The sequence below is a fragment of the Lynx canadensis genome, chromosome C2 (assembly GCF_007474595.2).
Source record: "Lynx canadensis isolate LIC74 chromosome C2, mLynCan4.pri.v2, whole genome shotgun sequence".
NCBI classification, from domain to species: domain Eukaryota; kingdom Metazoa; phylum Chordata; class Mammalia; order Carnivora; family Felidae; genus Lynx; species Lynx canadensis.
Window position 1 is genome coordinate 28,434,411 of NC_044311.2, and position 12,264 is coordinate 28,446,674.

Genomic DNA, 12,264 nt, shown 5'->3' on the forward strand with positions numbered 1-12,264 from the left:
AGTCCGTTACTGTGGGAAGGGGCCTTAATTTCTCTGCAAAACAAGGACAATTCCTACTTCAGAGTTGAGGATTAACTAACGCAAATAAAACCCTTGACACGTGATCAGCCGACAATAAGTGGAGCTATCAGTATTATCTTCTCGGCCTTACGACGGAAAGCCGGAGGCAACACCTAAGTTTTAGTCTTGGCGACCCCCCCAGACCAGCAAAACTTTAAGCCCTCAAACTGTCGTTCTGGAAGTTTTAATAGTGGTGAACCTGCTGACTCGCTATCCAGCCAAACCGCGTAGTAGGCTGACCCTTCGGATTGCCTCGTGGATATTTCACCGCACTTGAAGTCCAGCGCGAAGCTGCGGAAAGGATTTAAAACAGGACATCTGGGACTTAACAGCGTAAATATCCGGACCGCACAACACCCGGCAGGACTCAGAACCACACGCCGAAGGGCGTGACCTTAGGAGAACACGCCGGAGGGGCGTGGCTCTGCCCGCGAGGGCGCGCGCGCTCCGGGGTGGGTGCTTCTCGGCACGCACCAAGGGGCGGATCCCCCTCACGCGCTGCGTGGACTCCGGCTCCTACAGCTGGCCTCGTCACTTTGCGCATGTGTAACTTTTGGGGGGCGGGCGGGTCGTAGAACGCGGAATTTCTGGGAAAAGGGGGCGAATGGGATGGGGAGAGCCGAGAAATGCCTGCGGGAGGGCGGGACAGAAGGCGGAAGAGTTGAAATCAGCTGACCGGGTCTCGTGACAGCCTGGGCGGTGGCGACGCAGGCGTATTGGAGCACGGTCGCTGAAAGCCTGAGTGAAGATGGCGGCCTCCAGAGTGAGCCTCTGAGAGGCAGAGGGAGGAGGCGGAGGGGGCGGGGAGGCCGCGCCGCCGCGGCACCAGGAACCCGCGGCAGCGGAGCTACAGGGCCCCGACCGGGGAAAGGGGAAGTGGTGAGGCGGAGGAGGCTGGGGTGCACCTCATCTCACTCCGAACGCGGAGCCGGCGGCGGGAGGAGCTAGGGCTGGAGCCTCTCCAGCCTTCCGCGAAGGTAAACCGCTCTGGGCACCGGCCTCTGGGGGCTCTTTCTTACCCCCTTCTCACGCCACGGATACTTGAGGGGCCGAGGACAGGAAAAAGAGGGGTGGTGTCTTGGCCTTCAGCTGTTAAGGAAAGCAGATTACCCTCCCCCAAGGCTGCTGGTCGGGTTCCTCCCGTCGGATCCCCGGTGTCTAAGTGACAGTCTCCCAGGGTGCTGCCTTGTTCAACCCCACCCCTCTTTTTTGGCTTGTTTTTTCGTTTTCTACCCACCGTGGCCCCCCAGATCCGCTCTTTACAGCCTTACCCCCACACACCCCTGACTCCCCTCTGGACTCCGCCCTCGGGATTCCCTTCCAGCCCTCTAGTCTGAACACACTTTCTGCTGGATGCCGGCAACTCTCGTTTCCTGGGGTCAGCGACCCCCTTTTCCCCCCACGTCCGGTATAGACTTTTGGACTTTCTTTGCTTAGCTTTGTTTCGTTTTGTTAGGAGATGGGGAGCACCCGCGTTTTGTTTTTTTTTTCTCCAGTCTCTCCTTTTTCCAAAATCAAGTTTATCCTCTAAGGTTTTTCCTTTTCCTGCAGGGAAGCTTATTTTCAGTGGTCTTTTCCTTCACTGCCGTGGTTTTTGCCTTTGAATGTGGCCTTTGGATTAGGTGAAGTAGGACTGAAACGCTCAGTGAACTAGCAGTTGAACGCAAATTTGACTACCCTGAAGAGTGTCTTCCCTTAAACTGCGTTGTTGTAGGGTGTTCAGTTAACCACTCTTGTGTTGAGATTGTTTTATCAGTTGATGTCTTGAGATTGTATCCTTTATCAGTTGTTGGGGCGGGGGGACAGTAAAAAAATCTCCCCCTAATGTGGCCATGGTTTCCCAAAGTGATAATTTCCCTTCTCTGCTTTCCCTTTTACCCTGCCGTGATTCCCCTAAAAAAGGAGGGTCTCTCTGCCTGATGTTTTTACGTTCTCTATTAAGGACTTTACACTATATAGGGTTATTTTGAGCCTCTTGGAGTGTAATGTCTTCGGGGGAAAAAATTCAGAATATTTCTTCAGGATCTACCCTAGTGATTGTCTCACTGTATTTTTTTTTTTTTTTTTTTACTTTATAGGGCTGATGGATTTCTAGGTTTGAAAATACTGTCTGCAGAGTTTGAGGAAATTACAGTGGTTAGGTTTTGTAGTATATTATCAGTACTCTGAGTCTATAGGGATATGAAATAGGACTTGCCCTAAAAAAATTTATTTATTTATTTATGTATTTAGAAAACTGCTTGTCAGAAACTCCGTATCTGAAAACGACTTGATTCGTGTTTCTTTGGTTTCTGGAAAGTGCTTTAGTGTTTAAACTGAATGTAGTATATAACCTAAAACCTTGTTAACATTTTAAATGTAATATGAAACAGTATTTAAACAGCTGTATCTCAAACTTGGCTTTTGCTATTAATATTACAATGGGACATAAGTCCTGTTTAGAAAATGTTACACTGTATTTCTAGCTTGAAAACAGGAAATAGAACATATTAAGGGAGGAAAAGAGGAGTCAGAGGGTTATTAAGAGATAGGAATGTCAAGAACCTTAAACTTATAGTCCGGTTCATGGAAAATACCAGCATTTCTATTCCACTGGGAGGCAATGGATATTCCTCTTTTTCTAAAGTGGCAGTAGTAAATAGTCTATAAAATATATGAGCACTTTCAGTGCAAAAGTTATGGAATGATGGAAAGCAGGAGTTATTTGTAAGAATTTAACTTTACCCACAAATAAATTGAAGCTGGTTGCTAAGTTGGATGTAACAATGCTGGCTTTATTAAATTTGTAGAAAGGTTGATAGTTGAATCTGGTTCTCAATAGATACTAAATTACAGTTGAAAAGAAAAGGACCTGTTTTAACTTAATTTGGCTCAGTTCCTTAACCAGTTCTGTTTACACAGGTTTTTTTGAGATTTCCATTGCACTTTTCCCCTGCTTCTCTGATTGAGGTACTTAAAATGAGTAAATTAGATGCAAGACTGTGCAGATAAACTGTAACAAAAATTTGGTTGCTAATAGTTTTAGGCCTAAATGTTGACTGTAATGTCTAGCAGGGGTTAAAGGGGAGGTGTTTTGAAAGAAATCCTTTAAGATAGTGTTTCTCAATTTCATTAAACCTAATAAAGACTCCCTTTTTATTCCAAATAATTTTTAACACCTGCTTTATTGTCCCAAGATAGTTTTTAAATAATACAGCCACCTCTGGTTTTGGTCCTGGGATAAAAAGAAGCTTTGCTCTCACTGTTGCACCAGAAAAGAATGGGACTAACTTTAAATTCATGACTTTTTTTTTTTTTTTTTTGGAAATCTGTTAAAAAACTGAGGTCACAGAGCAGACTACTAGCCCAGAATTTAAGGAGACAGAGTAGATCTTCATTGGACACTGCTGGGTATTGGCAAGAAGCGTTGAGCTAGAAGAGCTGACAAATTGATGAAAGCTGAGTATACCTTTTTCCACGCTTTTTCTCCACAAACTCACTGGGCATTCCTAGAAAAGATTGGAAAGAACCTTGGGGAATGTCTGTTGTTGGTGCTGACTTAGAGGAGGAAAATAGCAGTTTTCAGGAGGGGCACAAAGCTCTGATTCTTTCTCTTTGCTTCTTTTATGGAGCAAAAACCTTAATCTGTGGAGGGAAGGATATCTCTGCTGGTGAGATATCTTGTTGGTGAGCATTCATTGAGCTGGGGGAAGACCAGAAAAGGGGAAAGAATCTTCTCAGGGAGGGGTACTGAGCTTAAAATTGCTGCCAGCATGAATAAGATCATACCCCTGAGATCCAGAGATCTAGTGTATGCCTAAGACTGAACCTTAATTGAACCACAAAGACTATCTCCAACCCCCTACCATCATAAGAAGTTTTGAGTAACAAGTAAATGCAGAGTATTATTAGGTGAGGAACTAGATTATGCAAAGAGTACAGCACAAAGGATCAAATAGACATTGCTTTAGTAAACTGTCCTCACCATGGGCACCAGCTATTCTGCACATTTGAAGCCTGTCGAACACTGAGAATAACCACAGCAACAGCACATCAAACCCAGCCTAACTTCTAAACAGGTCACAAACACTGCACTAAAGACCTAGCAAAGACAAGCCCATTTTCAGTTACCAAATTTATTTGCCTCAGTCTCTCTTGTTCTATACATGTTCAGCTTCCAACCAGAAATTATGAGGCATGCTAAATGGACAAATTTTTTTCTCAAGAGAAAGCAATTATCAGAAGTACACTTAGATTAACATAGATGCTATTATCTGATAGGCAGTGTAAAATGACTATAATGTTAAATGTTGAACAGAAAAGTGGACAGTGTGCAAGATGAGATGGGATGGGTGGTTTCACCTGATAGAAACTATAAGAAAGAATCAAAAGAAATACTAGAAGCATTAATACACAGTAAAGAAATGAAGAATGCTTTGGGGCTTATCAGAATTGACATAGCCAAGGAAGGAGTCTGTAAACTTACAGATGATAGAAGAAATTACCCAACTGAAACATGAAGTTAAAAAAAAACAACCACCCAAGAGCTTGGGGATAGTATCGAACATTTTAATGTATAATGACTGAAATCACAGAAGAAGAGAGAACAGAGCAGAAGAAATACTGAAATGTTTGAGGAAATAATAGAAAATTTTCCAAAATTAATGTCAGACATCAAACCACAGATCCGGAATCTTAGAGAACACCAAGAAAAATACCCATGCCCCCCAAAAACTTAAAATACTCCTTGACATCATATTTAAATTGATGTAAACAAAGGAGAAAGAAAATCTTGAAGGTAGCCCAAGAGAGACCTGTACAGAGAAACAAAGAGTTAAAATAGAGAGACCATGATGCAATCAAAAAGACAATTGAGTGACAACTTTACTGGAAGAAAAAAAGCAAAAATATTTTTCAACAATGAAGACAAAATACAGACATTCTGAAACAAAAGCCAAGAGGACTCAAAGTATAATCTTTCCATTTACATGATAGTTGCATTCCTAGAAAATTATACTCATATTAAACTCTGCAAAATGTACTTTGTGATTTATATTTAATACAGAATTAAAATTGGCATTAGTTATAAGTAGGTTTTTATGGATGTGAATGCCCACTTGGATATTTGAAAGTCAACTAAGGGTAGTTCTTCAACCCATAGGACTGTCTTATACATTGAGGGGTATCTAGCTCCATTCACTGAATCATAGTACCGTAGTTCCCCCATCCCCCTTTATTCACTTTTCACAGTTTGAATTACACAAGGTCAATAGCAGTCCAGAATCAGATGATCCTCCTGATGTCAGAAGGTCAGTAATAGCTAATGCTGTGTTACAGTGCCTGTGTCATTCCCCTCATGTAATCTCATCACATAGGTATTTTATCTCAAATCAGGAGGAGGCTGACAGTACAGTAAGATATTTTGAGGGACCATAGTCCCATAACTTATTGCAGCATGTTGTTATAATTGTTCTGTCTTATTATTAGTTATTGTTGTTAATCTGTTACTGTGCCTAACTTCTAAATTAAACTTTATTATAGGTAAATATGTATAAAGACATAGTCTATATAGGATTGGATACTATGTAGTTTCAGGCATCTACTAGGGGTCTTGGAACACATTTCCTATGGGTAAGGGGCAGGGGGACTACTGTAGTGTTTCTAATCATAGTGTCTCATGGGGCAGCATCCTGCCCCAACCATTACTGTAAAATTGTAGCCAGTAGTTTTCAATACATTTTTCTGCTTCAGCAGTTTTCACATGCTCAGCACATGCCAATCAGTAACATCTCTTGCAGTATGGAATGATTCCTAATTGTGGATACTCCTTTGAGAGTCAGTGACTTAGGGATATTTTTGTAGTAAGTAACTTAAGCGAGCATGGTTGTGATCATCTTTGCTAACTTAGACACAGTTACATTTGCAAAGTACAGTTAAGTATGGTTCACTAAGATGTTTATCAATAAAGATAAACATAATTTGCTAGTAGCTCTTTTCACATGCTCCTAACTTTATTCAACAGCCTGCATATTTGAGTTTTACTTGTACTTTTATGAACTGCTTATAAAGAAGAGTGATCTCTAAAACAACAAAGTTAATTCATTGGGATTTTATAGTTGAAGCATTATAAGTTGCCCTTAGAAGTGACCACACTGCCTAAGCAGTGTTCACATATTTAGCACATGGTCGTTGGTAATACCTCTGTGCAGTTGATGAGTAAAAATGTGATACATATTTTTTAAATTTATTTTGAGAGAGCGAGCATGAGTACGTATAGGCACCAGCAGGGGAGGGGATAGAGAGAGAAGGAGAGAATCCTAAGCAGGCTTTGCACTGTTAGCACGGAGCCTGATGTGGAGCTCACAATCATAGACCGTGAGATCATGACCTGAGCTGAAATCCAGAGTCGACTACCTAAAGAACTGAGCCACCCATGTACCCCAAAATTTGATATTTTGATGAACAGATCAAAAATAAAATCCCAAAGCAATCTAAAATAATTACTTATATGTTTTGATTTTGTCAAGAAAGTTGCCAGAACACAATGGAAGGATTGATAAGGTTATGAATATAGGAGATTCCCCCATTAGATTCCCTCCTATGTTATAATATTTACATTTTTTTACATGTTTTTCAGACATGTATTCCTTAGTCATCTAGTGCTAGGTTTTTCTTTCCCTCAAACTTCTACTTGAGATGCAGAATGTATTTTGGATGTTTATCAAATCTGAGAGTAGTTAAAGCCATTCCCTCGCCCCCAGCGTTAGATCTGCTGGGTTTAATTTTAAAAGTGGAATTTTCCTTTTTTTTTTTTTCTTTTTTTTTAGTTCACTGATAGATTTGGGAGTGTTCTGTAAAATGTGTAGAACTATGGGAGAGTTAGGAATAATAGGGAAATTTCAGAAAGAGCTAAAAAAAAGACCTAAATGTTGTTGCTATTTTGTGTTGGGTGAAAGGGAAATTACAGCAGCCTAAATGTGTCTTTTTTTTTTTTTAAGTTTGTATATTTATTTTGTGAGAGAGGGAGAGCACAAGCAGGAATGGGGCAGAGGGAATCCCAAGCAGGCTCTGCACTGTCAGTGCAGAGCCCAATGCAAGGCTCAATTTCACCAACCAAGAGATCATGACCTGAGCCACCCAGGTGCCCCAACTCCTTGTCTTTTAATAGTGTATTTGCATATTAGGATGCTTACTATTAAACTTTCTCTAAGATGTATTTGTAATATGCTTAGGTAATTAAACCCCTATTATGCATTTACTGTAGTGATAGAAAAAACAGCAACAAGTTAAACATGGCAATTGAAAGTCTCTTTTACCCATTAGGGTCTACTTAGTGTAACAGCAAGACTATTAAGTACCTGTTTGTGAGCTGAAGAAGAGCTTATTGAACTAGTATGTTTTGTTCTTGCAAAAGCCAGGTTAGCTTCAAAGATAGAAATTATGTCTAAAAATTTTCAAGAATGTGTACAAACTAAAAATCTGTAAATGATCAGTGACATTGATTTCACAGTATTTGCTTAAGTGGACATGTTTGCAGTTTTTAGGTGAATATTCAGGGCATTTTTAAGTTTTGGAAAGGAGAGTCATAATCATGTGTCTTTCTTGGAAAAAAACTTTTTTTGTTACAACAGATAGAGGTCTGTTTTGTGAAAAGTAAGAATTATTCGCTCAGATGAAATCAGCATACATGTGATTAAAATATAGACAGCAATTTTTTTCAATGTTTGATTTATATTGAATAGGAAAGGCCAACAAAATTAACTGCTGTAATATTTATGCTTGCCCTTCCCCTGATTAAGATAATATTAAAAGTGTTCTTTTAGATTTAGTGTTTGCTTTTGAGTTTCCCTTGCCCTTTTATTTCATGAGTATATGTCTGATTTCTAATTGGAAAGGAATGGGTTTTTTTAAAAATGGGTAGGTGGATCTTAGATTATTTTGGAAGTATTTAAAAGCTCGTTTTGATACATCAGTGCAAAGGTTTCAGTATTGTAACTTTGGGGCAATTATTTGGAGATCTGTTGGTCAGCTGAAATTTGATAATACCACTGGCTTTCTTTGCTAACCACATTTATCTCTGGAGTTAGTGGGTTCTTCAAGTTTAGAAAGCTGAGGTAGGATGTATTCAAACCTTATTTTGTGATCTGTTTAATAAAGATCCCTATACAGTAGGTATTATATAAGTTACATTTACTGCTTTGTTGTTTATTTACAAGGAAATGCTTTTACTTATACTTGTGTTCTGTATTAAAACATGAAGCTGAAAATTAAAGATTCAAGTTCATATCTGTTTTCCCCCATACACAGAACATTCTAAGACAATCTAGTTGTAGCTTTTTAATCTGGGTAAAAATTAATGTTCTGTTAACTATATTTTGTGTTTGCTTTGGCAGCACATCTACTAAAATTGGAATGTTAAACATTTTTACCTTTTTTTGAAACTGAACTAGCCACTCATATTTTGAATTCAGTTACAAATAAAACTAGGCCTTTAAGAAGCTAGTATTAAGGGGTTCTCTTTTTGGTTATTACTCAAGATTATTAGCTTTTGCCTTAGCAGTGGTTCTCCTTCCCCCTGCATTTTTAATAGGATATAGCTGTATGAGGAAATATTAAGTTGATAAATTAGTTCCTATCATGTGACTATATACCATATTTTCTGGTGTAGTGTTACAATGTAGCAGAAAAATATTTCTCTTATAGGAGAATTTGGTCAGAAAATAAAGGTAAATGCAGTTCCCCCCCCAAATAAATTTTTCATCTATAGCCAAGTTGAAAGAACTTTACATTACGTATTCATATACTTGTCTCCCAAGATTTTCACATTAACATTACTGTACTTTATCATATTTCTATCCATCTTATTTTTTAATGCATTTCAAACAAACTCGTGTTTTTAATTCATTACTTGAAAGCAGAGTTAATTCTTCATTTTACACACTCGAAGTGGAAAAATTAGTATCTTACCAGCTCTCTCCCAAGTTGTAATTGCGTAAAAATTACTCTGTTGGTCATGCAAAATGTGTGCTTTAAAGGCAGATAGCCTTTATTAAAGCCATTTCCTTAATTTATTCACTAGTGTATCAATAAGAATCCCCAACTTAACAATAGTTTGACCTAAAATTTTTCAACTTTATGATGGCGTGAAAGTGGTATACCTTCAGTTGAAATCATACTTTGAATTTTGGTACTTTCTTCAGGCTAGCACTATGTGGTAGCATAGTCTCATGATGCTGGGCAGTGGCAGTGAGCCACAGCTCCCAGTCAGCCACACAGTCACTGGGTGAACAACTGATACGCTTACAACCATTCTGTTCTTCATTTTCAGTATGGTATTCAATAAATTACATTGAGATATTCAACACTTAATATAAAATAGGTTTTGTATTAGATGATTTTGCCCAACTGTAGGCTAATACAAGTGTTCTGAGTACATGTAAGGTAGGCTAGGCTAAGCTATGATGTTCGGTAAGTTAGCTGTATTAAATGCATTTTCAGCAGATTATGGGCTTATCAGGATGTAACTCCATATGAAGTCAAGGCACAACTATTTTTCTGACTATACTCATACATGTCTGGCTAAGTGAAGGCTCTGTTTTTACTTAAGACTTGCACATAAACGTTTAATTTTGCTATGTGTGCAAATTCTTTTGCTTCTAGCTTGGCTGTAATCTGTCTGCTTGGGTGCTGTGGTATCCAGGCGGTTTAACCTGCTCTTTGTTCTTAGTATCAATTTGATGTAAGCTCCTGCTCAGTGTAGACTCTCAGATCCTGTGGTTTTGTGTCACAATTGTATCTTCTGAATGATCTTATTTTATTCATAAATGATCTTAAATGGATTGCCAGTTTTTGCTGCCAGTAATAAATTAGAGAATGTTAAGAACATTAAATGTTGTTGGAAAGCATGAAGCAAGGGAACTCATGAATAGGGTGAATCTAGCCAAAATGCCTGTGTTGTCCTGAATTTGACTTTTTAACCCCTGGAAGAACACTTCTTTCAAAATAACAAAATGCAAAGTTGCAAAAAAGCTCTGTTGGTGGTGTAATATTAAGATTTGGAATGAAAACAGGTGAAGCCAACTTGCAAACATTGGAGACGCTTCCAATGTGATTAAGTTACAAAGGAAATGGAAGCTTGTGTTTTCTCATCAAAAAAAGGGTAGGTCTTTAAGAATTTGAAGAGGGACGCTATTGCAGGAATGAAGGAGATGAAATTTAAGCAATAATTAGTTTGAACAATATATTATTGCTAACTTGAGTAGCATCTCAGCAACTGGCAGGGTAGCAAGTGCTGATGATGCAGCTGCTACCAAGATCTCATCTAACAATTTTTTACATGTTCTTAGTTGGATACCTCAATGCTATTTAGAGAATGTGCTTATAAGTGACTGTTACTGCTATTACCTGGTTGATGCTTGAGGGACTTGATATTAGAAATGTTGCAGATTATGGGGGGCTTGGGTGATTCAGTCAGTTAAGCATCTGGCTTTGGCTCAGGTCATGATCTCACCTTTGTGAGTTTGAGCCTGCATCTGGCTCTCTTCTCAGCACAGAGTCCACTTCTGATCTTGTGTCGCCCTCTCTCTGTCCCTCCCATGCACGCTCTGTCTCTCAAAAGTAAATAAACAAAAATTGTTGCAGATTTTCATGACTATTAATGGGAATTATGGTTGCTTATGAGTTTTTGCCTGTGAGCAATAATTTTAGAACCACTTTTAGAGCTTATTAAAGAATCTGTAAATATTAATGGAGAAATATGTAAATATTAAATGCAGCATAAATTATTTTTAGGGAGTGAAGTTCTTTTTTCCAAAAGTTTCTTAAATCATAGTTAACTTGTAAGTATCAAACATAAATTTATTTTTTTTTAAGTTTTTATTCATTTTGAGTGATGGTGGGGGGAGGGAAGGGGAGGGGTAGAGGAGAGAGGGACAGAGAATCCCAAACAGGCTCTGTAGGGAATCTGATGTGGGACTCGAACCCATGAACCCATGAGATCATGACCTGAGCTGAAATCAAGAGTTGGTTAAATGTCGGACTTTGGCTTGGGTCACGATTTCGTGGTTTGTGAGTTCGAGCCTCGCATTAGGCTCTCTGCTGTCAGTGTAGAGCCTGCTTTGGATCCTCTTGTCTCCCTCTCTGCCCTTCCCCTACGCGTGTGCGCTCTCTCTTTCTCTCTCTCTCTCTAAAAATAAATATTTAAAAAATAGTTTAAAAATAAAAATATTATGTTGGTTTCATCTAAAATTTCTAACCAGTGAAATTCCAAATACCTAAGTAGGAGGGGGTATTTATAATGTAATAAGTATCATTGACTTGCAAAATGGTAGTATTTTATAGGACTAAAGTTGCAATAAAGAAAAGCTAAATGTTACGTTATAGATGACTTAGTAATTTTTAAAAATTTCATCTATTGTGGGGTGCATGTCTCACTTAAGTGTTGACTTCAGCTCATGTCATGATCTTTTGGTTGGTGGGTTCGAGCCCATCCACCCCCCATCTGTGTCTCCCTCTCTCTCTGCCCCTCCCCTGCTCATACCCTGTCTCTCAAAAATAAATTTTTAAAAAAAGTTAAAAAAAAAATTCATCTATCATGATTATCTGGACCTGTCATATATTTTTTTCTTTTTTAAAAACCCTTTTAGGTAAGATAAATTGGAAGAGTAAAATAACAATGGATAATAAAATGACACCCTCATACTCCATCCAGATTAAGAAATATATATTCCTTAAAAAACAATTTTTTTTTTAAATTTGCGAACGAGAGCATGTGTGCACATGTGCAAATGGAGGAGGGACAGAAGAAGAGAGAGAATCTTATGCAGGCTCCAGGCTCAGTGCTGAGGCCCACAAAGGGCTCCATCCCATCTCCCTGGGATCATGACTTGAGCCAAAGTCAAGAGTCAGATGCTCAACTGACTGAGCCACCCAGGTGTCCCTGTTGCTGTAGTTAATTTTGAATGGGCGGGTGAATACTAATTGATTAAGACAGTAAAACACTGTACTTTTGAAAATAACAATTCCAACTGATATTTGTTGGTAATATACATTAAATAGTACAAGGATTGAAATTAATAGAGAAAAGACTTAGGATCAAGTAATTTAATAACACCTTAAGAGATACAGGACCCTGGAAGCCTGAAAGAGAATTCTAGAAAGATAAATATTTCATATCTAGTACAGTACAGTACTATTATTTAAAGTGCAGTAATAACTATTATGATT

At 38.7% G+C, this 12,264-nt stretch overlaps 1 protein-coding gene across 1 annotated transcript in view; it reads left to right on the plus strand.

Annotated features, from left to right (window-relative positions):
* Positions 1-698: 698 nt before the first annotated feature.
* Positions 699-12,264, plus strand: part of DNAJC13 (DnaJ heat shock protein family (Hsp40) member C13) — a 138,227-nt gene continuing 126,661 nt past the window's right edge. Inside the window, exon 1 of the mRNA XM_030330402.1 lies at positions 699-1,037. The gene's annotated coding sequence lies outside the window, so the exon portion shown is untranslated. The remainder of the gene's footprint in view (positions 1,038-12,264) is intronic.